We start from the raw sequence: 26,530 nt of genomic DNA, 5'->3' as shown, positions 1-26,530 counted from the left end.
TGGGCGGGACTACAGCGGTTAGTTGTGGCTCCTGCTTCTGGTTGGGCGCTGGCTTCTGGCCTCTGCACTGATTGGGGGAGAATCGTGGAGCACCCGCCCACTGGGCGGACCACTGAGGTGAATGGCAGCCTGGCTGTGCAATCCCTTCTTGGAGCCTCAGTCTGTCCATCAGGGAGATGGGCAGCAGCAGCTCCGGAGGTTACTACTGCCCTTAGACTGAGGGTCTGAAAACCCAGAGGAGAGTACCAGTAACAGTAACAGCACTCAATCCCATGTGTGCAGTTAAGGCCGCCTGGGCACCTGTCCTGACTTCTCTCACCAGCCATATGAGCCTGGGGCAAATGACTCAATCTCCCCAAGTCTCAGATTCCTCATCTGTAAAACGGGGATAATAAATAACCTACCTGAGGGACTTCCCTGGTGGGCCAGTGGTTAAGAATCTGCCTTCCAATGCAGGGACGCGGGTTTGATCCCTGCTTGGGGAACTAGATCCCACCCACATGCCACAACTAAGACCTCGTGCAGCCAAATAAATTTAATGAAAGGGCTTGTTGAGGTCTACACTGTGCCCTGTTCCAAGAGGCTGAGCTGTATTGACTCATTTAATCATCGCAGCAACCCTCTGAGGGGACTCTGTTACCACCCCTCTGTTTACACACAGGGGGAGGGGGAGACAGAGGCACAGGGAATAAAGTGACTTGGGTGCCCAGTGCGGTGGTGGCCGACCAGGACTGGAACCTTAACTTCTCCTGTCACTGCTTGCCTGTAGGCTTCAGGCACTGCAAGGGATCCTTCAACATCTGGAAAGTGTGCCCCCGAGGGGCCCTGCCGAGGGTGCAGCCCGCATGGCTGGAGGCCCGAAGGAGGCAGGGCTGGGAGAGAGGATTTGTTCTGAGCCCTGGCTTGGGCAATCGCTTTTAGCAACTTGCCCAAGGGACAGGTGGAGGCAAAGGCCAGGTGTTGCCAGGGCCTCAGGGGGCCCGCAGAGTCAGGGCCTTGTCCCTGGGTGGCCTGGGGAGAAAGGCCTGGAGGTACTGAGGCTCAGCTACCAAGCACTTAACTGGTATTGAGGCTGGAGCCCTGAGGTTCTGACTTGAGGAGAGATGCCTGTGCCGGGAGATGCTGGGCTTGGGGAAGAGGACACCGCCTCCATGGAGCCCTCAGGGATTGACCTGGAGGTGTCTCCCTGGCCCTGCCTCACACCATTCTATTTGGTGATGTGACAGTTCAGAATGTGCTACTCCCCTCCTGTGGCCTCATTGGAAATAGTGATAAAACCCTCACCTCCCGGGACACGCTCGCTGTCTTCCCGTTTTCCTCCTCACCTGCCATCGCTCCTGTCATTCACTGCAGGCTTGCCCTGGTTTGGGCTTTACTTGTGGCTCAGCTGCAATGCAGGAGACCCCGATTCATTCCCTGGATTGGGAAGAGCCCCTGGAGAAGGGAAAGGCTACACACTCTAGTGTTTTGGCCTGAGAATTCCATGGACTGTATAGTTGATGGGGTCGCAAAGAGTTGGACATAACTGAGCGACTTTCACTTTCACCCTGGTTTATGTCTGTTACTTCAGTCACTGCCTTTTGATGTTATCTTGCTCTTTTCTTTTTTTTCTTTTAAAGTTTTGGTTGTGCCTTGGGAATTCCCAGGTGGTGCTAGTGGTAAGAACCCCCCTGCCAATGCAGGAGACATAAGAGAAGAAGGTTTGATCCCTGGGTGGGGAAGAGTCCCTGGGGAAGGGCATGGCAACCCACTCCAGTATTCTTGCCTGGAGAATCCTATGGACAGAGGAGCCTGGTGGGCTACAGCCCATAGGGTTGCACAGAGTCTGACACAGCTGAAGCAATCTAGCATGTGTGCATGAGCGCATGAATACGTGTGTGTGTGTGTGACTGAGGATGGGCATGAACAGCTGAGTGTGCGAGCACAGGTGTGACTGAGACCTTGAATGAGGGGGTCTGCTCCTTGACTGGAGTCCCTTGCACAGGGGTCAGAGCTGCCTGCCTCCTAGGATGCCTAGGGCAGGGGGACCTTTCCAGGCCCAGGGAGGTCCCAGTGGGTGTGGCTCTGGTGGGAAGTTCCCGCAGCTTGGGGTCAACCTGGGGGCCGGAGCAGCCATCTCCCCCCTCGTGCTCCTCCTATTCACACCCAAGGAAGGTCTTACTGCACTGCACACCCCTCTGCCCATCCCCCACCCAGTGACCTGGCTCCCGTGGCCTAAAGAGCTCGGATCTGGATTGGAATCCTGGCTCCTTCCCTTCCTAGTGGGATGACCTTGGGTGAGTTACCCCCACCCTCAGCATCAACTTCCTGGGCTGAAAACAGAGGCCACCCCCACCTCCCAGGATGGTTGTGGAACTTATATGGGGTAACAGGGAAGCAGCTGGAACCCAGAAAGGCTACAGGAAGTGTATGTGGTTCTCCTGCCCTCCCCAACCCAGAGCCGTCTCCAGGCCAGGAGGCTGTGGGAGCCCAGCATGGTCACCAGGGCTCCTCTTTCATCCCTCGTCTGTGTGGATGCTACTTGCAAAATATTCTCCATCCTGTCCATTTGTCCCACTTCCAGCTCCACCCATCCTCCACTCCTGAGCCCGAAAAACACACTCTCCAAATTCCAATGGGACCAGTCCCTTTCTGCCTGCAGAACCCTCCGAAGGGTCTGCATGATCAGCTCTGTCTCTTCAGCATTCGCACACACTCTGCTCTGACTTCTGCGCTGGGTTCAGCTGTTCTCTGCCTGCGCCCCCCATCTTCTCGTGTTGCCAACCCATCTCCTCCCCACCCCGATTCGGGCCAAGCACACCTTCCTCCTTGGGGCTCGGCGTGGCTTTTCCTGGAAAGTCCCCAAATTCTTCAGGCTGGGAACTGCTCTCTGGACCTGCATGTTGCCAGCATTGCTGAAAGAACTCTGTCTGTTCTCCCGGGGCTTGTGACCCTGGGGCTGGCCCAAGCCAGTCTTGACCCCACACCATCAGAGGATTCCATTTGGGGACTGGCTTGGAGCTGGGAGAATGTGGGAAGCAGGTGGGATCTGATCTCCAAGCTGCCCTTCCAAGGTGGTTCCTGGGGAGAGCGCTCACCCACCTGACCCTGCCTGAGCCCTTCATATTATCTGCTGCAGGGGACTGGCCATGGAGGCTCCCGGGAGCCCGGGGCTGGGAAGGCTATGGAGACACACCTGGTCTCCCTACTTCCAGCCTTCCTGCTGGGCCTTGACAAGTACTTAGCCTGGAGGCATCATAGTGGAAAAAAAAACCAAAAAACTTAAAAGAATAGGAGAGAAGGGGCAGGATCCTCCCCCTTGAGCCACTGGCGGCTGCGGCCCCTTTTAGGACTTCTGAGTCTTGGAGCTTAGCTGCCAGCCCCTGCATCGGGGTAATGTAATGTCCAGCAGGAACTGAGCCCACATTGGCTCTGCAAGCACTTCTTCTCCACAGTGTCCCTGAAAGGTCAGTGTTTTTATCTTTCGTCTTACCCATTTTATTTTTTAATTAAAAAAGAATTTGTTTTGGCTGCACTGCATGGTTAGCAGGATCTCAGTTCCTCGACCAGGGATCAGACCTGGCCCCTCGGCAGTGAAAGTTCAGAGTCCTGACCACTGGACCGCCAGGAAATTAAATTCCCTCGTCCCCATTTTAGAGAGGAAGAAACTGAGGCTCAGAGAGTTGAAGCTACCTGTCCCAGGGTGCACACAGCTAAGAGGGGCAGAGCCCAGATTTGAACCCAGGGAGCTTGGTTCTGGAGCCTGAGCCCCACATGCAGTGGTCTTGTGAGCGCCGGTAGCCTCAGCTCCGCTCGCCTCTGATGCAGAGGAGGTTCCCTGAAGGTGCAGCCAAGGCAGAGATGTTTGTGAATGGACGGGTCTTAGAGATGGCTTTGGAGAGTAGGCCCGTCTTCTGGATGGGAAAACCGAGGTCAGAGAGAACTGAGGGCTTGCCCAAGGTCACAGCCGTTAGTAGAAGAACTGGGACCACAGCCAGGTTTTTGATCTCTGTCCAGTGGTCTGCCCATTACAGTTTGTTTGAAGTGTGTTGCCTGCTCAGTTGTCTCTGACTCTTTGCGACCCCATGGACTGAAGCCCGTCAGACTCCTCTGTCCATGGAATTCTCCAAGCTAGAATACTGAATCGGTTGCCATTCCCTTCTCCAGGGGAATCTTCCTGACCCAGGCATTGAACATGGGTCTACTGCCTTGCAGGCAAGATTCTTTACCATCTGAGACACCAGGGAAGCCCACTGTTCACTTGTTCTTTTTGTGTGTGTGCAGAGGCTAACACAGTAAAGAATGCATAAACACCTGGGTGCAGATTAATGAATAATTGTTAAGGAGGTGATCAGTGTTCTAATTTTTGTGGGAAACATTTTTTTGTTGTTCTAGGGTGACTGCCTCTGTAGATCTCTTGTGAAAGTGGAGTCTTGCCTTTCCCAGAATCCTCTAAATGGAATCCTGATGCGAGCTTAGTATCTGACATTCTTCCATGTGGTTGTGTCTGTAGTTTGTTCGAATTTATTGTAGAGTAGTAGTCTATGGTATAGATGTACCGCTGTTTGTTTATCCCTTTGTCTATGGATGGATATATTGTTTACAGTTTTTTTTGTGTGTGTGATGATGAATAAAGCTGTTATGAACATTCACGTATTGGTACAACTCTGTGTGTGAGCATATGCTTTAATTTTTCTTGGGTAAACACCCAGCAGTGAAATTGCTGGGTCATATGGTCACCCAAATGTATGTTTAACTTCGTAAGAAACTGCCAAACTGTTTTCCTAAGTAGTTGCACCATTTTGCATTCCACTAGCAATGTCTGAGAATTCCAGTTGATCTGCATTCTTGCCAACACTTGGTATTGTCTGTCTTATTTTGGCCATCCAGATGTATGTGTAGGGTGTCTCTTGTTCTTATTTTTAAAAATATTTATTTGTTTGGCTGTGCCAGGTCTTAGTTGTAACAAATGGGATCTGTTAGTTTTGGCATGTGGGGTCTAGTTCCCCAATCAGGGGTTGAACCCTGGGCCCCCTGCATTGGGAGTGGGGAGTCTTAGCCATTGGACCACCAGGGAAGTCCCTGGTCTCTTGTTTTTAGTTTGCACTTTCCTGCTGACTAATGATATTGACACACATCTTTTCGTGTGCTCGTCGGTCATTTCTATATCCACTTTTGCAAAGTGCTATCAAGTCTTTTTGCTCATTTTTCTATTGGGTTGACTGGTTCTTATTTATTTGTGAGTGTGCTTTTATCGGAGAAGGCGATGGCACCCCACTCCAGTCCTCTTGCCTGGAAAATCCCATGGACGGAGGAGCCTGGTAGGCTGCAGTCCATGGGGTTGCGAAGAGTCAGACACGACTGAGCGACTTCACTTTCACTTTTCACTTTCATGCATTGGAGGAGGAAATGGCAACCCACTCCAGTGTTCTTGCCTGGAGAATCCCAGGGACGGCAGGGCCTGGTGGGCTGCCGTCTATGGGGTCGCACAGAGTCGGACACGATTGAAGCGACTTAGCAGCAGCAGTAGCAGCAGCAGTGCTTTTTATATCCTGGACGCTTGTTTTTATTGTGGGGCTTTGACTTTGAAGGGTGACCCAGGAATTCTTGAATGAGAGTAGTAGGCCCACCCCTCTTCAGGTGTCCCTTACTGACTTTTTATGGGGTCCCCTGGGAAGTTAATGGGGGATGCTCATGGCAGCACTGTAATCCACCACTGCTGGTCCAACACTGTTGGACCCCCAACACAGGCCCGGGGTCCCTGGGCGGGCTTTGCTGGGGTGTGGGCTGCCTTTGTAACCACACAGTTTGGATTAGAATCCCAGCTCCATGACTTCCTAGTTGTGGATCCTGGGACTTGAGACTTTGATTCTCTGAACCCCAGTTTCCCTCTCTGTCAAATGAGCTAGCAGTACCGCCTCATAGAGTTGTCATGGAGAAATACTTGGCCCCAGGCCCAGGCCAGGGCCTTGCCATCTACCTGCACTTTGATGTGGTCATGCCCTGGGCCATGCGTGGAGGCTGGGATCCTTGTTAACAAGACCCGCATGTTCCCCTGCAGGTCCCCGGGAGTCTCTGAGGAATCGGAGTTGCTGGCGGCTTTTTCTGGTAGGTTCCTGTTTGTCCCCACTTGCTGTCTCCAGCATATTGCTGGGACCTCCTCGGGGTGGTGGGTCGAAAGTTGCTGGGTTGCCATATTCTACTGGTGGATGGGTGTGGTGGTGGGGGGCGCTCCGTGTGGCTTCATGGGGTGTGGAACGGGCAGCACCATTGCCCACTGTGAAGGCTGTGGGGTCCTCCAGGATGGAATATTTTCTAACTGGAGGCAGTGCTGTTCAAACAGGGCCTCGGAGAAGGAGCTGCCCCGACAGTGCAGCTGTAGGACTATGCATTTCTCCAACTCTGGGGTTCACGGGCCCATGGCTTCTGTGCCCTGATGGTGGGCTGCAGGCTCAAGAGACGGTGGGGCCAATGTGCAGGCTCAGAGGGGGCGGGGCCTGTGTGCAGACTCAGTGGGCGGGGCCAATGTGCAGGCTCAGAGGGGGCGGGGCCAATGTGCAGGCACAACGAGGGCAGGGCCAGTGTGCAGGCCCTTGAGTTGGGATGTTGGATGTTGGAGGAGGGTGCGGGGCTGGGCACCGGTGCGCCACTGTGGTCACTGTGCCCAGTGGGAGAAGTGACCTGGGTCCCAGTTTCGGCCCCTTTCATGCTGAGCGCCCAGGGCAGGTCACTCACCTCCCTGTGTCTCCATCTCCCGTTCCATAAACCAGGGGTAATGAGCAGTCCCCAGCGGGGGTCGCTGCAATGATTCAATGGGCTGCTGTGGGACAGCATCTGGCCCAGAGGAGGTGCTCAAAAGTCCATCACCATTTAGGGCTTTTCGTGTGACCACATTCAGTCACCCTCATGGTGATGCTGCAAAACGGACTGTTATTCTCATTTTAACAAATGAGGAAAGGGAGGCATGCATAGATCACCTGTTCCATGTCTCAGCTGGAAGCAAAGAGCTGGCTGAGACTAATTCTTTGACCCTCCCAGGGAACTCAGTGGATTCTTCCTCAACGCACCCATTTCACAGCCGTTTCACTGGGCAGACTGAGGCCCGTGTTGGGCATGTCTGTGCCCACTGCCCTTTCTGCCTCCACCACCCACCTGGTACCTCTGAAGGCAGGGGTCTCTCCAGAGAGCTTGTCCCCCAGAGGGACTGGAGGGGGGCCATAGGGGGCACTGGCAAAGTTTGGGGTGTCAGGGGAAAGAGAAGGCAGACCAGAGGTGGGTCAGCGGGCTGGGCACAGGCTTGTTTTTTCTTTGGCTGTGCAGTGCAATTTGTTGGATCTTAGTTCTCTGACCAGGGATTGAACCCAGGCCCCTGGCAGTGAAAAGCACCAAAGTCCTAACCACTACCACCAGGGAAATCCAAGCACAGGCTTGGAGGAGGGGATTCAGGTACTGGCCTGGCTAGCCAGAGAGGGAGGCATCTTTTCTGTTTTTTTTTTTTTTTTTTTTTTTTTTTTAACCAGGGGAGGCAAGTTGTCCTGAGCAGGGACCCCAGAGCCTGACTGCCTGAGTGCATAGTGCCCTTTGCCACTTATCATCTCTGTGACTTTGGGCAAGGCCCCGAGCCACCTCATACTTCAGTTTCTGCATCTGTAGAAGGGGGATGGAATCAAATGCCTCTGTAGAACTGGTGATGAACAGATCGTTGCTAAGATCTTGGTGCTTTGTATTTTTGTTGAAGCAGTCAGGTGCCCTAGCAGAGGAGGGGGCTGAATCTGCAGGTCCCCCCACTGTGTGTTGTCCTTGGCTCCCAGGACAGGGGGCTGCCAGCTGTCCCTGGCCTGGGAGAGGCAGTCATGACCCCCGGAGACCCCTATGGGTGTGATGAGGAAATGCCACTTCCTCCCCTTCCCCAACCCCCAGCTTTTCCAGAGAGTCAGCAATTTTGGGGAAGAAGCAGAGACACATCCTGGAGGGTACATGGGGTGCCCACCCAATCCGTGCCAGTGAGGAAGGGCTGGTCAGTGGGTGCGGCTGCTGGGGAGCAGGCACTGGGCCCTTGCAGATGTCAGCTTGGCCCCTTCCCAGCTCTGTGCCACTGACCGGGATTGGTGTGCGGCCACTGGGGCTTGGGACATAGGGCATGGGCTGTCGCAGGCACCAGTTCTCAGCAAGCAGGAAGCACTCACTTAGTACCCCCAGCATTTTTCTTTGTTTTAATATTTTCTTGGCCACATGCTCAGGATGTGGGATCTTAGTTCCTTGACTGCAGACTGAATTCGCGCCCCCTGCGTTGGAAGTGCGGAGTCTTAACCACTGGCCACCAGGAAAGTCCCTCCAGCATCTTTCTTTACCTCTTAGTGATGAAGCTGTTCTTCCAGGACTGGAGAAGGTTGTCAGCCAGGCCTGGCTCCAGGGAGGGTTGGAGGAGGGTCTGAAGAGCCCCCACTCTGGCCCTCGGTGTTCATGATGGGGTCAAGATCTGTTACTTTCTCCTCTGGCTGCTAAGTACCGGTCACTGCTGTTCCCCCATCAGGGCCACACTGGTGCAGTTGGGACTGGGGCAGTGTTCTGGGAGGGACAGTGGGGGTGTGGTCACTTATGCAGCCCCATTCTGCAGAGGAGCAAACTGAGGCCGAGAGATGGGAAAAGGTCTCTCTCAGGCTAAAACACTGAGAGGCAGATTGAGGGTGAGTTTTGGTTGTCTCGTCTGTGATATCCAGCCCTGGACTGGCATCCTGAGTCTCTGGGGTGGTTTTGCAGTGGGTGGACCTCCTGCAGTGCATGCGTGCTAAATCACGTCCAACTCTTTGCAACTCCCTGGACTGTAGCCCGCCAGGCTCCTCTGTCTATGGGATTTTCCAGACAAGAATACTGGAGTGGGTTGCCATGCCCTCCTCCAGGGGATCCTCTTGAGCCAGGGATCTCCTGCATTGGCAGGGCAGATTCTTTAGCACTAGTGCCACCTGGGAAGCCCCCTGCAGACCTGGGTGCAAGTCCCAGGAAGCGGTGACACTTTCGTGCCTTGGTTTCCTCATCTGACAAATGGGTGTCCTCCAAGGGTTGCTGAGGGCACTGCTGGGCGCTTCCTGGCTGCTGCTGGGAGATTTTATTCTTCTTCTGAATACATTCATTCATCAAACGATTCTTTCTAAAGCACCTACTGTGTGCCAGGCTCTGTTTTGGGGCTGGAGTTAGAGCTGGGAGTAAGACAGACAAGCCTCTTGTCCTCCTTAGACGAGACAGACAGTTCACAAGTCAGATACATCATGTGTCCTTCAGTGGCGAAGGACTAGGGTGAAGAACCAACAGGAAGGGTGGGTGTCTGGGGTGTGTACAAGTGGTCTGGGGGTTGCAGTTTCAAATGGGGGGCAGTCAGAGTGGCCTCCCTGAGAAGGTGGCATTTGAGCAAAGACCTGCAAGAGGTCTTTGGAGGAAGGGCGCAGGTCTCTAGAGGAAGGGTGACCCAGGCAGAGGGAACCGCCTGTGCAAAGGCCCTGAGGCTATATGGAATGGACCTCCTGGTTTGCAGGAGTCTGTATGAGTCACCTGGTTGGGGTTTTCTTGAGCCAGGCCTCACTCCTTTGTTCCTGAGCCTTTGGGGCTCTCCAGTAGGCAGGAGGGAGGGACAGCCTTGGAGGCTGTCTGCTTCCTGAGCCGGGCCTTTGGTCCCACAGCAGAAGTAGGTTTCATCTTGGAGGCAGGGAGCATGGGCGACACTGGTGGTCCCCACAGAGGTGATCAGCCCAGCCGGGCTTTCTGCCTGCCTTCTTGATGCCTTTGAAGTTAGAAGGCAGGTGGCCTTGCCTGGGGTGTTTTTCCCTCCTCTCCTCCTCTGCCTCTCTGTCCTCCATCAATCCCCATCGAAGGCCTAATGGAGAGCCTTCCTCCTGTGGCTGAGTTATCAGCTTGTCACGCCAGTGGCCCACCCGAGGACGATAAAAGGGCTTTTTGTGTGCAAGCACTTAGCTTCCTCCTCTGGGGCGATCCATCACGTGTGAGGGAGGCGGGAGGCAGACAGCGGGGAGGGAGAGAGGAGGTCCCTCCCCCTGCTGAGGAAGCCAGTGCTCCCGGGAGCCCCCCTGGCAGGACCCAAGTGGCTCCTCAGCCCAGAGATGAGTCCTGTCTGGGGACAGGTGGGGCCAGCTGGGAGGGAGGGCCCCAGGGGGCATGGAGGCTGGGTGGATGATCTAGGCTCCCCTCCCATGCCCAGGAGCTCCCAGTTGGCAGCTCAGGGGCCTTCTGAGACCCTCCTCACCCCACCATTGGGGGCTGGGGTGGGGGTTCTGGTGGGCTGGAGTCAGCTTCAGGGAAACAGGTATTTCTGAGAAAAAAAAACACAATAAGAGGCAGAAGGGAAGCTGTGTGTGGGTCAAGGGGGATGGAAGTCCTGAATGATCATGAAACAGCAGCTGCACTCTGCTTCAACACTCTGTTGTCCTTATGCCCATTCAACAGATGAGGAAACTGAGGCACCAGAGGTGATGTGTTAGAGGAGGTGGCATTTGGGCCCCTAAGCTAGGTATAGGTTTTGACCCTGCGGTAGGGAACTGCTTGAGTGCAGGGGTATAGGTGGGAAGGTGGGGTTTGGCTGAGCCTTGAGTCTCTCCCAGTGTGGTGCCTGGTAGTGTATACATGAAGGGTGAGGAGTCAAGTGTGGCTGGAGGCTGAAGGTGGGCGGGAGGGGAGCTTTCTGGGTCTCCTGGGGAGGAAGATCAGGACCAACCAACGCCCAGGCAGACAAATGGCCAATTGTATGTGGTGGGGGTTGGGGGAGGTTCAAGGGACTGGGACAGGCAGAATCACAACTGTCTGGACTCTGTTTGTCCCACCTGGGCAATGGGTTGATGGGCATGTCCCTAGCTGGGGGACCCTGGTCCCTCCATTGGGTGGAGGAGGAGAATGCATGGGTGGTTCTCTCTCCTTCCAGTTCAGGGTGCTCAGCCCTAGCCAGCTGTCCTTCCCCTGCCTTCCTTCCTTCCCCTTCCCCTCCTCTCTCCATCCCTCACTGCTCCCTGCTCCTCCTCCCTTTTCCTTCCCCTCCCCTTCCCACAGCCCCCCTCCTTCTCTCCACAGGCTACCCTCAAATGACAGCAATTAATGGTGCCTCTGATGGTGGCTGGGAGGACGAGGCTGACAGTTGAGCGTGTCTGCCTGCGGCTGGCCCTCTAATCGGGCCCGGGGGACACCCCTCCTGCCCGGGCTCCCAGGCGCTGCCTGCCCTCTCCATCACTCACAGGGCAGCAGGAGCCGCCCTCAGACAGGCACACGGGAGGCCGGCACAGCATCTGCACCTCAGTTCCCGAAGCCCCCTCCCTGTCGTCCTTTTTTCCCATCATCCTTTTTCCTACATAAATGAGTGGGCTCCAGGGTCACCCTGTCCTGCCCCAGTTAGTATATTCATGATGGCCTGACTGCCAAGGCATCCTTCTCTACCAGGAGGTCCTCTCCACCAGCCAGCTCCTGTCCCCAGATGACCTCTCAGGGTGTACCACACCGCCCTCAGGGCAAGCTCCTCCCCACATGACCTTCATCCTTTTGTGTCCATTCTCCTGGGAGGATTGAGTTGGGTGGAGTCAAGGAGACTTGTCCTGTCCTGGAAAGCAGACATCCATTAAATGCTGGAACCTTGGCAGTCTGGAGCTTCAGTGATGGGGGCAGCTACCTGGACCTGGAGTCTTGTCTGGCAGTGAAGGGCTTTTGTGTGTCTGGGGGACAAGAATCCTGGCCAGCCCTGTCCACAGTGGGCAGGGTCCTTGTTTGTTCATTATTTTGCAGTAGCAGTAATGAGGCCCCTGCTGTATGCCCGGGCCTGCAGACGTACTTCACCTTGGTGCGTTTTACTCCGCAATAACTCTCCAACGATCATGCTATTTATAACCCTGCTTCGGTAGATGGGGAACCTGACAGATAGAGAGGCAAAAGTGATTTTCCCTAAATGACTCAGGAAGGAAGGGATAAATCTGGGATTCAACCCTGATCTGCCTTGTCCAGGGCTTGTAAATCAGGGCCTTTGGGGAAACTTGAGAGACAGTAAAGGAACCAGCAGACCTGAGCTGGAAATGAGAATATAGTCCCTGGGCATGGGGATTGGAGTTAGTGGTGTTAATATATGTATATATTTTTCTGTTACAGTTAAAAAGAAAAACAGCCTTATTGAGATGGAATTAACCTGTAAAAAGATACACCCATTTTAAGAGTTCAGTTCCATGAGTTTTGGCAAAATGTGAACATTCATATGACTACCACCATCAGGAGGGTTTCTATCACCCCCCAAAAATCTCCATCCCCCAGCACCCACTGATCTGCTGTCATAGAGGTTATAGACTCTTCTAGGTTTTTGTACTAAAATTATCTTGAAGTGTGTACTTTTTGGGGTTTGGCTTCTTTCACTGTTTTGAAGTTTTTGAGATTGATCTGTCATCGTGTACATATATGATTCCATTTGTTTATTCATTCATGAGTTGATAGACCTTTAGGTTGTATCCAGTTCTTGGCTATTAATGAATGAAGCTAGAAAGTCTTTAAGCCACTTTGCTTTTTCTTGCCTTATTGCATTGGCTGAGGCCACAGGGTAGCACTGACTAGCGGCAGTTGGCAGTTTTAGGGTTAGCTGGCTGTGGGTGTTGTCCTGAATACTCCCATTTGACAGATGAGGACACTGAGCCTCTGAGGGGTCAGGTGACTTATGGAAGGTCATCCGGTGAGAGTGGAGTGCTCTTTCTCCATCTCCAGGCTGGGAAGTACCAGCCCCATTGTTTTACCAGTGTGCTTGCTGATCCAGAGGGTCACCTCAGAAATCAGTGGCTGGGCGGGGGTGCCTAGAATCACCCTTCTTTCCCCTTGGGTTTCCTCTGCCCAGGGAGATGAGGGTATAAAGGGCATTCTGTACCTTCTGCCTTTTGGGTCACACACTGTCTGTGGGCACCCAGCACTGCTGAGTGAATGTCAACCTTTGTCTTTCAGTCACAGAGACCTTCTGGGGAGCTATTTTGGGGTGAGGAAGCCCAGGAAAGGGGGGAGGGGAGACAGAGTAGAGGGTCCCCTCCTTCCTTGCCCAAGGAGTGTGAGCTAAGATGACTTTTCGGGGAAGGAGGCCTGTAAATTAAATAAGCAATCCCGTAAATAAATAAGTAATGAAATTAGTGGGGTGCCTAATTACATCAGATTCATAATTATGGATGGATGCCTGCCCGATAATTGTACTTGTTTTTAATCTTCGGCTCTGACATGTGTCTCCTTCCATCTGATAGGATTCCCTGCCCTCAGCCGTGGGAGGAGGGAGGCCCTGCTTTTGGGGGCTCCTGGTGAGCCTAGGTGGTAGTGGGGCCCCCCAGACCCCACGGATCCAGGTATACTTGTCTTTTTCCTGCAGTCAGGTTTCTAAACCTTTTGAAATTGTAGCGAATGACAGCAGTAACAAGAACAGGGTTTATCGTAGCAATCATGCTCTACTTTACCTATTATAATTTAATTTTCCAGCCCTGCCTGTGAAGTAGAGATTGTTGTCATCTCTACTCTGCTGATGAAGAAATTGAGGAATAGAGAGGTTAAGTGACTTGCCTGAGGTCACACAACCAGTGAGATTTGAACCCAGACTGTCTTCCCCAGAGCCTGCATCCTTCTGGGTCTCCTCTCTTAGCCTCTAGGTCATCTTGTGTGGTACACACAGACCTGGAGAGCTGTCTCTGCTAGGCATGCACCCTCAGAGGGAGCTGCTAATTTAGGGGGGCTCAAGGCCTCAAGAGGTTTAAGTGCTGGAAAGATCAGGTCATGCCTTCCACAATTGCTATAAATCCAAACAGAAACCATTCTGAAACATGACACGTAAAATTATGTTTCCTGTAATGAGAAAGCAAGCCCATTTGCAGAAATTAAAATGACTTCTTTCTAGATCTTTCTTTTTGTGGCTTTGGTTTGTTGGCTCTTTGGGCACTCCTGGTCCTGCCTATGGTAGGTACTATGCTGATGATCATTAGACCCAGCCCATTTTCCAGATGAGGAAACTGAGGCTCAGTGAGGTAGAGGGACTTGAGTGAGGTGCCAGAGCTGGCATTCTAACCAGCTTTTACCACGTCAGTTCCCTGGCATGAAGGGGGGTGCGCCTCTCCTGTCTGAGAAGTGGAGGGGCCGTGCACGCCAAAGGCTGGCTTCACCGGGTCTCTTGCTGTGCTTGGGAGCCAGGAGATCAGCTGTGCCCACCTCATGTGGGGGACAGAAAGGATGGAAGTGGCTGTGGGGGCATTGTTGTTCTCACTTACCGTCTCTGGAGACCCCAGACCCCCCAGCCAAAGTCACTGCCTGTTCTTTCATGGTGTGCCCTGTGTCTTGGACATCTGACCCTGTCAGGGGCAGTGGGCCCTGAGCCCTTGGGACACCCAGGCCTCCACCAGGAATTACTCCTTTGCAGACTGCAGGGAAGGAGCACCCTTCACTTTCTGGGGTGCCTGATGGGGCCTGCATTTCTGAGAGTCCAGCAGGAGCTGCAGCTTGGGCTAGTATGCAGCATGCATGTGCTGACTTTAGTCTGGTGGGGTTTGGGGGCTCTCCTGTCCCTCTCTGTAGCCTGGGGTGGAAAGGGGAATTGAGGCCAGACTCACATGAGGAATTGTGTGTGTCCATGTTGTTCCTGAGGGTTGGAGCAATCTGGGGAGGCTGCCTGGAAGAGCTGGAACAAGCCTGTTGAATGAAGAACAAACATACCTTTGCTGAATAAGAAACATACTTTGGGGGAACTCATGTGTAAAGCACCTCAAACAGACATAGAGAAAATGCTACATTTATTACTCAAGCTAACACTTTGTGATTTTTTTTTTTGCTTGCCTTGGTGCTATGGGAGAGTTTGCTGTTATTATTATGAACCCTAGAGTTTCTAATGATTCCTGCCCATATATTTTAGGCCAGGCTGTGTTCTAAATCATGTCATATACACCCACTCATATTCTCCCCAAGGCTGCCGTATAAGGTAAGGGCTAATATTACCAGCCCTGTTTTATATGGAAGGACGCTGCAGGCACAGAGAGGTTAAGTGATGTGCCTGAGGTCACACAGCTGGCAGCTGGCAGAGCTGGGATTTGAACCCAGGAAGCTTGACTCCATGGCACCTGCTGTTAATTGTGGGGACTGTGCAGGCACCACCTGCAGCCCTCCCTGAGCCTGGAGCCAGACTGAGTCTCTTGGCAGGCCGCACCGGCGGTGGGCCAGGCTCCATGTGTAACGTAGGGCCCTCAGGCATGCAGCAGCTGCTCTGGGCTGGGCAGGACTGGTCAGGACATGAGGGGGTCTGCTTCCTGCCTCCTTGCAGCCAGCCTGGTGTCTCCATGGCCTCCTGGGAGAGGGAGTGGGTTGTGGTACTCAGCCAACAAGACGCCAGGCCCTTGCCTTGTGGATCCTATGGGCTGATGGGGAGATGGACAGTGTAGTAAACACACATGCTCTTAGAAAGCAGGGAAATGCTGGCTGTGGAATAACGGGGTGGAACAATTCTGCTTTGGGGTGGGGTGAGGTGGGGGTGGGGGGCTACTTGCCTTAGGTCAAGGAATCACAGGTAGTCTCCAAGGAGGTGGCAGTTGAACTGGAACCTGGACCAAGAGAAGGAACCAGACCTGTGCAAGGAAGAGGGATGAGCCAGCTAGGTAGGGAGGTCAGCTTATGCAAAGGCCCTGGGGTTCTGATGTCCCAGGAATGCTGAGGAGGCCTACCTGGCTGAAACAGAGTCAGAGGCACCAGGTTAGTTCTCTGGATCTGAGGCTGTTCTGTAGGCCTCAGGGGTTAGGCTCTTTATCGCATTTAAGGCAGAAATCCATGGCTTTGGTTTCCTTCTTTTGTTCTTTTGCTAGCTGGTTAATATACATTTACTGGGCACATGGAATGTTCCAGAGTCAGAATGATGGAAAAAGTCAGGCATCATTCATGCCTTTGAGGAGTTCAGTGTCCGGAGGGAAAGGGTCAGTTAAACAAGTGACATCAAGGGTCACACGGACAGAGTTCAGACCATTACTGGAGGGTAACAAGTTTCAAATTTGCCTCTGGGTCAGGACAGGCTTCTTTGGACAAGTGTTAGTGGGGGTGAGACATGAGGGTGATTCGTTAGGACTCCTGAGTCGTGGTGGAGACACATTTAGGCTGGTTTAGGCCACAAGGAGTCGTCGATGGGTGCTCCTAATGCCAGAGTGTCCAGGGTAGGGCAAGTTCAGGCATGGCTGGATCCAGGGGCTCAAACCACACCTTGGAGAGCTGGCTTTGTGTCAGTTCTGCTTCCTTCTGTGTGGGCTTTGTTCTTAGGCAAGTTCATGCCTCCAGCACAGCAAACCAGGAGGAGGAAGAGTCAGTCGCCTGAAGCCCCAAGAACAGCCCCCCGTTTCCTTACTGAATGAGGCTTTCATTGTTTGTTCAGCTATTTTTACTGTTGGGTGGAGGTGGCCAAGGTAAGGGGAAGGAGTGTCCCCAACTCAGATGCAGTCAAGGAAAGGAATGAGGCAAATGGGAGGGGTGGGGATTGTGGCTAACCAACCTGCTGGATATTCTGATTTTTTTCCGAGAGAAGCTGGAAATCTGGATTTTATAAGCAATGCCCTAATTTAAAAACAAAACAAAACATTGTATGTGCCAGAAAGAGCTTCCCTGTTGGCCACAGCTGCCCGTCATCCTTCTGTGGCCTCTGTGCTTAGCTGTGACTTTCATTTCCAAGTATTTTGCCCTCCATGATCCAGGCAGACTGGTCCATGGAATGTCACAGAAGGTCCTAAAACTTGGGAAGTCACATTTTAGGCTTCCAGAAATGCCATCTCCACGAGTGGAGGCCTGAGGCTGCACAATTTATCCCAGCGCTCTCCAGAGGAGTTCAACATGGTCTGAGAGACAATCTATCCCAGTGGTTAGTGACTGGGGCATTCAAATACTGACTTTGCCACTCCTAGCTGTATGCCCTCGGACAAGTCACTTCACCTCTCTGTTCCTTGGTTTCCCCATCTGTAAAACGAGAATGACAATATCCTTTTGGGTTGTTGTGAGGCATCAGGGAACATGTGGGAAGCCTGTTCTTCCCAGTGCCCCACGTTGGGAGGGTGTGTGTCCCTGGGCTGGTATAATTTGTCCTTCCTGGGTTGAGCCCTGGCCATCTGGGGCTGGTGGTAGCCAAGAGCTTTCCTGGACACCTTCATCCTCTGCTCCTGGGTGTGGGTCCCCCTCCCCCAGCGATCCTTGCCAGTTGCTCTGTGCCCTTGGCTGCAGGACGGCTCTACACTTTGACGGGTAGCAATTAGCCCTGCCCGAGGCCAGTTCACAGCTGTTGCTGGTGGGGGCAGCCCCTTTTTAAAATAAAAGCAGCACATAGGAAACCAGCCCTAGGAACCAGTTCACTGCCTTTAGCCAGCACGGCCAAGGGTTTAATGTGATGCTTTTGTGCCTGGAAGAAGTGATGAAGTACAGTGCATCTGGTCTGGGGAAGTCTCCCCCTCAGGGAGGCCCCCTTCCTGCCAGCTGCCTATGAGTGGCTCATGGATCCCTCTTTCAGGGAGGGGTGTCTGGGTGCTTTGGGGTCTGTTCTCGTCTGGCTCAGCCTGGGTGGGGAGCCCTTGGGGGACGGGATGATTTCTTTAAAACGCTCGAGCATCTACTATACATGGGGATGTATATATGTCAGTGCCACTCTCTCAGTTCATCCTCCCCTCGCCTGCACCCACCTCACTGTGTCTGTTCGCTACGTCTGTGTCTCTAATCCTGTCCTGCAAATAGGTTCATCAGTGCCATTTTTCTAGACTTCCATGTATATGCGTTAATATACGATGTTCATTTTTCCTCTTTCTGGCTTCATTCTGTATGACAGGCTCCATATTCATCATATCACTGCAAATGACCCTGTTTCATTCCTTTTGATGGCTGGGCAATATTCCATTACATATGTGCTGCAACTTCTTTATCCATTCATCTGCCTGAATTTTATTTAAATCACACTTAGAGATCTGTTTGTGGACTGCGAAGCCCTACACGATCCCTCCAGGCCCACCTCCCCTGCCATGCTTTGCGGGCTCCTGGCTGCTCCCGGAACTCACCAAGGACAGCAGCCTCAGGGCCTCTGCCCTGGCTGTTTGGTCGGCTTGGGACACTGTTCCCTGAGAAGTTTCCACATCTCTCTCTCTTACTCCATCCAGGCCACTGTTGAACTGTCACCTCCCCAGAAACCACCCGTCCATAGCTGCTGCCGTTCCTTGATGTCATCACATCTTTTCTGTTGCTGACTTCCTCACCTTTTCCCAAGTCACCCCCACGGGGGCAGGGATCCTTTTCTTGTTCCTGCTGTATTCTTCGTGCCTGGTGCGTATCACTGGGGCTCCCTAAATGTCTGGTGTCTCCAGGCCTGGGGTCAGGGACTCTTAGAGGTGGTCGCAGCTTCCAGAAGGTCAGTAAACTGGATTGGAATGGAGTCTGTTCAACCAAACCACCTTTTTATTGATTTTGAATTTAGACGAAATTCACATCGTGTAAAATTTACCATTTGAAAGTGTACAGTTCAGGGACTTCCCTGGAGGTCCAGTAGTTGAGCCTGTGTTTCCACTGCAGGGAACACCGATTCGATCCTTGGTCGAGGAGTTAAGATCCTAAACTACTTCGTGGTGCAGCCAAAAAAAGGTGCATGACTCATCGTTGTTTAGTATGTAAACAATGTTGTACAACCGATAACTTCTGTCTAATTCTAAAACAGCTCCATCACCCTGTAAGGAGCCTCTGAACAGGCACTCTCCCCCTTCCTTCTCGCAAATCCTGGCAGCCACCAGTTGGCTTTCTGTCTCTTTGGATTTGCCTGCTCTGGACATTTCCTATAAATGGGATCATACAAAATGTGACCTTTCGTGTCTGACTTCTGGCCCTGGGCATGATGTTTTCGAGGTTCGTCCACGGGGTTGCATGAATCAGTATTTCATTCCTTTCTCCGGCTGAAGAATGTCACATTGTATGGATGGACATCCACAAAGTCACCTTCTGAGTAGTTTTTCAGTCACCCGCCCAAATCTGGGAGCGCTGGGCTTCAGGAAAGGAAAGTGAAGTCGCTCAGTCGTGCCTGACTCTTTGCGACCCCATGGATAGTAGCCTGCACCAAGCTCCTCCATCCATGGGATTTTCAAGGCAAGAGTACTGGAGTGGGTTGCCATTTCCTTCTCCAGGGAATCTTCCCAACCCAGGGATCAAACCCAGGTTTCTCACATTGTAGACAGATGCTTTACCGTCTGAGCCACCAGGGAAGTCCTCAGGAAAGGAAAGGAAGAGGTAAAAACAGCCAGATGTTTCCTTTTTTTTAAAGTTTTGTTTGTTTGTTTTGGCTGCGCTGAGTCTTCACTGCCGTGTGCCAGCTTTCTCTAGTTGCGGCAAGCAGGGGCTACTCCGTAGTTGTGGTGCGCGGGCTTTCATCACAGTGGCTTCTCTTGCTGCAGAGCATGGGCTGTAGGGTACGCGGGCTTCAGTAGTTGTGGCGCACAGGCCTAGTTGCTTCTCGGCACGTGGGATCCTCCCACACCAGGGACCGAACCTGTGTCCCCAACACTGGCAGGCAGATTCTCATCCACTGCGCCCCCAGGGAAGTCCCAGCCAGATGTTTCTAACTCGTTTTTCTCTTTCGCTTCCCCCAGCCCCCACTCTGCTCCTAACCTTATCTTAGAGCCTGGCTGGATCAGGAAGCAGCCATGAGGGGAGGGAGTGAGCAAGGATCCCTTCCACTTGGGGCTGGAGGCTGAATGGGAGCCCCTCTGGTCTCCTGAGGCTCCTCCCAAAACAGATGTAGTTTCTGCTGACCCTAACAGAGGCAGCAGGCAGGTGTGCCCCCATTTCACAGCTGAGCAGACTAATGTCTGCAGAGGCTGAGATCTTGCCCAGGGCCACTCGGCCTAGGGACCCCTCCTGCTTCTGTGGTCCCCATCACCGTGTATTCTGTAACGTCACTGATCTTTCCCATCGTCCAAAGCTTTGCCCACAGGCAGGTTCCTGGAAGTACATGCTGGTGAATCTTGGTTTTTTAGAACACCGAGGGATGCTCGCCATCAGAATCTTGGGGAATGAGGACTTCTTTTGCTAAGCAGACGGCCAGACAGTAACGTATTCTGAACATGAGCTTGGTTTTGGTGGCTGGCTCTATCCCGAGGGGGCTGCCTGGGGCTGTTTCTGGTCTGTGATGATTTCCCATCTTCACAGAGTCACTCAGCAAACCATTTCGTTCCCTGGCTCCTTGTAGGGCAGAAACAAGAAGTGACCGTGGAATGACCTGGCCCAGCTTTGAACCTGCCCGAAGCATAAATCCCTCTGGTGGGGGTTTGGGGTGTTACTCCTGATTCCAGGGCCAGACTCTGAGAAAGTCTGGGGGCAGGTCTGTGTCCAAAACAAACAGAAGAGAACAAAAGGAACCCATGCTTTCTGACCCGGCTGCTTCGGGCTCCATTGCCTGCCTATGTTTTGGTGGGGCTAGTTTGGCTCGCTCTTGAGATCCTCTGATGGTCAGGATGAGAGTGGATGGGCGGGATCTTTGGTTTAAAAGTACAGCATTTGATCACTCACGTCTTTCTGTGCCTCGGTTTCCCCACCAGTAAAAGAAAGCAGATCTGCAGAATTCTTCCATAATCCTCTGGAGTGTTTCCTTGGGAGAGGCTGAAGGGTGAGCTGATGAGTGTCGGCACACACGTGGCCTTCCCGTGGGCCTCTTCAGGGGGTCTTCTAGTGGCTGTTGTGGCCCCTCAGCCGGTTCAGTGGCCATGAACCTTTGTCACATGCAAATCTGATCTGCTGCAAGCCCTCTATGGCTCTCCACTTGTGGATGCAATCCAGCTTTGTGCCATTCAAACCTCAGTTCAGCCACTTCCCAGCTGTGTGACCTTGGGCAAGCCAGTTAACCTCTCTGGGCCCGTTTCCTTCTTTGTATATTGGGTGCCCCTGCCTTTTGTTGTGCTGTGCTGAGGACAGATGGGGTAACTGATGAAGTGTTTACAAAGCGCTTGGGACCCAGGATGAGTTACTATTACTATCGTTATCATTATTTAAAATTTTTTTTTGTTTTTTACTGCGCCTAGTCTTAGTTGGCGGGAGAAGGCAATGGCAACCCACTCCAGTATTCTTGCCTGGAGAATCCCAGGGATGGGGGAGCCTGGTGGGCTGCCGTCTATGGGGTCGCACAGAGTCGGACACAACTGAAATGACTTAGCAGCGGTCTTAGTTGGCAGGATCTTTTTTTTTTTTTTTTCAGTTGCCGCATGTGGGGTCTAGTTCCTTGACCAGGGATCGAACCCCGGGCCCCCTGCATTGGGAGTGCAGAGTCTTAGCCATTGGACCACCAGGGAAGTCCCCTCCTCATCATTATTACATCATTCTGGGGTGTCTGCAGTCCAGGGAGTTAGGTGATTTGCCCAGAATTCTCATGCTTTCCCTCCCCTACTCCTCTCCCACCATTCCCTGACCTTGATTTCTAATGCCCTCACCGCATCCCCACTGGACTTGGCCACATCAGTTTCCTTTCTGCTTTTGCGACACACCCAAGTCGACCCGGCCTCCAGACCTTCGTCCTTGCTGCGCCTCCTGCCTATGCCGTCTTTCCCCTCGTCTGTATCCCGAGGGAGCCCTTCGCATCACTCAGGATGCCATCTTGGGCAAACAGCGCTGGGCCTGACTCCTGGCTGCTGGGGACAGGGGAGCGAATCTAGAAATCCCTCTGGATCTTCTCCTGACATCTCGACGCTGTTGCTCGGGGCACCGGGGAAGCTGAGCGGAGCCTGCCCGGCTGCAGTGGGGAAATTGACACCCAGAGAAGCTCAGACTTGTCTCTGAGTCACACAGCTAGCTGCAGCCAAGATTCAGACCCCTGGCTGACCACCAAGTCACCCATTTTGGCCAGTGTGCGTGCGTGCGTGCGAGTGTGTGTGTCTGGTGTGTGTGTGTGTGTGTGACTGTATCTTTTTTAACCCTCTGGGCCTGTCAGCTGTGATGACCCTGGCTCAGAATGCCAATGTGAAGGGGTCATGTTTGCTTTTCCTGGGATGACAAGGACAGAAATATTTTAAAGGCAGAAGCCTGCCCAGTGGCCATGTCACCCTGGAGACCAGAGGGCTGAGAAGGGATGGGAGTAGAGGCGTCGGTTCATGCTGGGTCCGGGTCGGGGCAGCCATGCTGCCCTCTGGGTGGATGGTTGAGCTCGGCGGGGGAGACTGGGTTGAGGAGGAGACGCCGGCGGGGAGCTCACTTTCGCCTGGGAGCGGTGAACAGTGAGGAGGTTTTTCTACCGAGCTATAAAAAGGCCTCCCCGTGTTTCAGCTCCCGAGTGTCGGCTGGAAGCCCGCCAGGGTTACCATGGCAATGAGGAATTATTACTTACTGCCAAGGCTGGGAGAGAAAGCTCGCGTACTTTTGGCTTCCCAACAAGAGGAGTGGACTTATGTAATTCCCTGTGTTTATAGGCCCGGAGTGGCAGGAGGCAAGCAGGGAGCCTGTGGCCCAACACCACATTTTCATCCTGCTGTGGGTCGGGTGGCCCCGTGGGTTGTCCCTGGGGGGTGGCCCTCTGCTCGCCCCATCTAAGGGAGGCATCGGGCCGGGAGCCTGGGGGGCCGGGTCGGCTGCAGGCCCCCCCACCCCATCCCCGAGCTAGGGTGAGAGCCTGCAGTCTCGCGGGAAGGCAAGTGTGGCTGCTCGGTGGGGTCGCCCCTCTTCCCGGGTCAGCCCTGGAGGAAGGATGGGTTTGAGGTTGGACGCCGTGTGTCCTCTGGAAGCCAACAGCCCAATCTGTGTGTGTGGACTCTGCTGACCCACTTGCTGGCACCTTCTACTTCTTTCTTTTTCTTTTCTTTTTTTTTTTTGTGGGAGAGTTACTTCAAGTTGTGTTTGGAGCTGACGTGAGCGAGAGACTGGTCATGTGCTCGGGTAAGAGAAGCTTCCGGGCTCGGTGGTGGGCAGGGAGATGCGGCGTGGCCTGGTCATCCGGCCGAGGAAGGGTGGGCAGAGAGACTGGGGGCCACAGATCGTAGGACCTGGACGTGGGATGGGGACCCCGTATGGGGGCTGATGTTTTCGCATTCTGGCTCCCTGGGTCTGTCTGGGGAGGCTGGCGATGGCCAGGAGGTAGTGGGTGAAGCCCCAGAATGGGTGCTGGGTGGGCAGGTGCCCCAGAAGGACAGGATGCCCTTTGGAGTGAATGCGTGGGGTGGGAGGTGGTGGTGCTGCTTTCTGGAGCCCCTGCACCTCGTCCCTGCAGGGAAGCAGGCAAGACCAGGGATCTGGCATCCATTCATCAGTGTTGGCCCCGGGGGTAGGCTGGGGGCCTAGGGGTTTGGGGGGTGGGCGCCTCAGTGGCCATGGAGCAGGGGAGGGGGCCAGGTGCAGGCAGTGCCTTGGCTGCCCTGGCGCCCGGCTCCCACCGTGGTGGCGCTTGGCTGGGTGCCCGTGTCTGGTTTGAAATCAGCGCCACCGGCCCAGGCTTGCCCAGGGACCTGGCAGAGAGGAGTCGGGATAAACACTGGAAAGTTGGAAGGGCTTCCTGAGCTCACAAGGAGCCTTCAGTTGCAAGTGAAGGGGATGAGGGAGCGATTTGTCCTGAGGTCTGGGTGCGCCGGGGCTGTTGGGAGGCAGTGGGTCGTCTCCTGGGGCGTGTGAGCACAGGCCAGGGAGGGCTGAGTTTCCAGACTGCGGGGCTCGGTGGCTGCGGACCCGGGTTTGAATCCTGTCTCCGTCCCTTTTTATGCTAGGCCTCCCACTGTAAGCCTCAGTTTCTTTGCCTATCAAATGGGACCATGATGGGGGCGTGAGGATGAGGTACCTGCTTTGCTCTGTTGCCAGACTGCATGGATTCATATCCCAGCTGTGTGACCTTGGACCAGTCACTTCACAGCTCTGAGCCTCAGTTTCCTATCTGCAAATGGACCCTCCATCTGTCTCCATTCCTAAGTTGCTGAATGGCTTTAAGGGGGCTAATGAATGGTTCCTGCCCCACCTCTCATGGACAGGGTGATCTTGGGCAGGTCATGGAGCCCCCCAGAGCCTCGGTTCTCCTGTCCATCCAGGGCGAGCTGCCCACAGAGGTACTTTGGGGAAAACAGAGATACAGCTGCAGGGGCCTCGAGTGGGCTGATGTGGAGAGAGTCTGTAAGTGTAGACACAAGGTTGCATTTAAAATAGTTATTAATACATCTTGGACTCCACTGGCTTGTCTTTTCCCTGTTGCGAGCCCCTCCCATTTTACAGACATGAAACCCCAGCAAGTTAAGAAGGGTCCCTCCCCAGCCCCAGGCTCAGTCTGCATTTGGACCTGGGCTGGGGTCCCTGGGTAGCCCCCACACCGCATGTTTGCCTGTTTCTGCCCCATCCTCCACCAAGACTGGGCCAGGCACCCCAGCAGCGATTGGTATGGCCTGGGGGCTGGGCACACACAGCTGGCTCTCCTGCCGAGAGTGGCAACTGTCCTGTGTTTGTAAGTGACACCGGATGCTGGGCCGGTGGTTGGCTCAGGCCTTCTCCTCTGGGGCCAGCAGGGACTTCCCTGGGTGTCCAGGCTGCCCTTGCCAGCTGCCCGCTGTCCGATTGTCCTCAGGCCTCTCCTGGGGACCTCAGGAAAGGCCGGTGCAGCAGGGGATCCCATGAATGTCTCCTTGCTGCCCGTAAGACCTTGGTAGTCACGTGGGTCAGCCACAGAGCTGTAGTGTCCCTGCCCTGTCTTGCCCTGAAGGTCTCAGTGACTCGATCCCGTATCCACTGAGAAAGACAGTCACGTTTGGTGGTTCAGACCAGAGGTCGCACAACAGACCCTTGCATCAATAGCGGTGGCCACAGGAATCTACATTGAGCTAAAAGTACATAAATCTACACACACACACACACACACACACACACACAAAGTGAGTGCATGTAAACCCCCGAGATCTGAATAAGATTAGTTACATCAGTCAGTTTCCAGGTTGCAGGTATTATAAGGATGCTGCCATTAGAGGAAGCTGGCTAAAGGGTCCACGGGATCCAGCTATTACAGTTGCACATGAATCTTGTTCAGCCGCTAAATCGTGTCTGACTCTTTGTGACCCCATGGTGTGCAGCATACCAAGCTCTTCTGTCCTTCACTATCTCTGGGAGTTTGTTCAAACTCATGTCCATCGAGTCGGTGATGCTATCTAACTATCTCATCCTCTGCCACCCCCTTCTCCTTTGCCTTTGATCTTTCCCAGCATCAGGATCTTTTCTAATGAGTCGGTTCCTCACAGTGATCTTAGAAGGAAAGAGAGCACAGACTCAGAGTACTGGCTGTCCTGGGTTTGATCCGCTTGTGCCTCTTGGTAGCCGTGTGTGTTACACCAGGTGGCTTAACCCGGCTCCCTCAATCCCCTCATTTGTGAAAGGCGGGTAGTGTCGGGTACCTCGTCAGGCTTGCATGAAGATTAGATGCCTTGGTTCATGCTAAGTGCTTAGGAAGCTGCTGGCACGTGTTGGGGAGTGAGGGGTGTTGTCACTGGTACTCTTATCACCCTGATGGATGGCTGTGGTTTGCCCCGTGCTGTCTAATTTCATACCCGAATCAGCTGCAGGAAGGGAGGGTGCTGCATGATCCCCACTTCTAAGAGGATGAAACTGAGGCTTGGCTCTGTGCCCCGCTCTGCCCCCCGCAAGGGCACACAGTTTGTAAGGACCGGAGCTAGGACTCAAACCCCAAGCCAGAGCCTGTGTGTGGAGTTTCTTTCCGCTGGGTGACCCTGGGGAGATTGCTTGCCCTCTCTGAGCTTCTGTCCCCTCCTCCTCTCCTCACCTGTCAGCTGGACAAGGGGCTGGGCTCATGACCTGTGAAAACTAGGAAGCCTCGACTCTGGACCCCTTTGCTTACTGCTGGGGCCCACCCAGAGCTCACACCTCTCAGCCACATCCTCTGAGGCCTCTCTTTGCAACCCCAAGGTGGGGCTGGATCTCAGTTCTGTCTGTGGGCTCACTCCTGACCTCGGCCTCTTCTCCAAGCGCTTTGACCCCCTCGCTTTGTCTGCTGGGTGCAGCCTTTACCTCCTGCTGTTCCTGCGGCAGCTACTGGTTTCCCTCAGGCTCCTTCCTGCCTCTAGCAGTGGTGAGAAAGCCTTTGGGGTGTAACTAGTTCACCCTTTCCGGGTGGCGCCAGTGGTAAAAAACCTGCCTGCCAAAGTTCTTCAAACCCTGGGTCAGGAAGATCCCCTGGAGGAGGAAATGACAACCCATGGTAGTCTTGACTGGGAATTCCATGGACAGAGGAGCCTGGTGGGCTACAGTCCATTGGGTCACAAAAGAGTTGGACACAACTAAGCGCTCACACACACACACACACACACACACACACAGCCCACCCTAGAGTGAGCTGGGTTACCTTTGTTGGCACTTAGCGTGAGAAAGCTGATCTGTGGGTAGGCATTTCTCCAGGGCTCCTGGGAAAGGTCCTCAGAAGGTTGTGTCCCGCACAGCTGGTTAGTAAGTGAGCATGGGCCCTTGGACATCTCAAGAGGTCCAGGCAGGGCAGGTTTTGTGCCTCAGGATTCGGGAGAGTTTCAGAGCATCCCAGGCTGGAATAGGTGGGTGCCTGCGG

The 26,530-nt window shown here is 53.8% G+C and overlaps 1 protein-coding gene across 17 annotated transcripts in view; it reads left to right on the top strand.

Moving 5' to 3' along the window:
- The window catches only part of NCOR2 (nuclear receptor corepressor 2), a 238,145-nt gene that overhangs the window by 28,297 nt on the left and 183,318 nt on the right, over positions 1-26,530 (top strand). For 16 of the 17 annotated variants that reach the window (XM_025267798.3, XM_025267796.3, XM_025267792.3 and 13 more), the window contains exon 2: positions 6,041-6,087. The exons of the other annotated variant lie outside the window; for it this stretch is intronic. The gene's annotated coding sequence lies outside the window, so the exon portion shown is untranslated. The remainder of the gene's footprint in view (positions 1-6,040; positions 6,088-26,530) is intronic. 17 annotated transcript variants of the gene reach the window in all.

Source organism: Bubalus bubalis, chromosome 17 (genome assembly GCF_019923935.1).
Source record: "Bubalus bubalis isolate 160015118507 breed Murrah chromosome 17, NDDB_SH_1, whole genome shotgun sequence".
NCBI classification, from domain to species: Eukaryota; Metazoa; Chordata; class Mammalia; order Artiodactyla; family Bovidae; genus Bubalus; species Bubalus bubalis.
The sequence above is the reverse complement of the archived record's forward strand: the minus strand, read 5'-3'. Positions and strand labels throughout refer to the sequence as shown.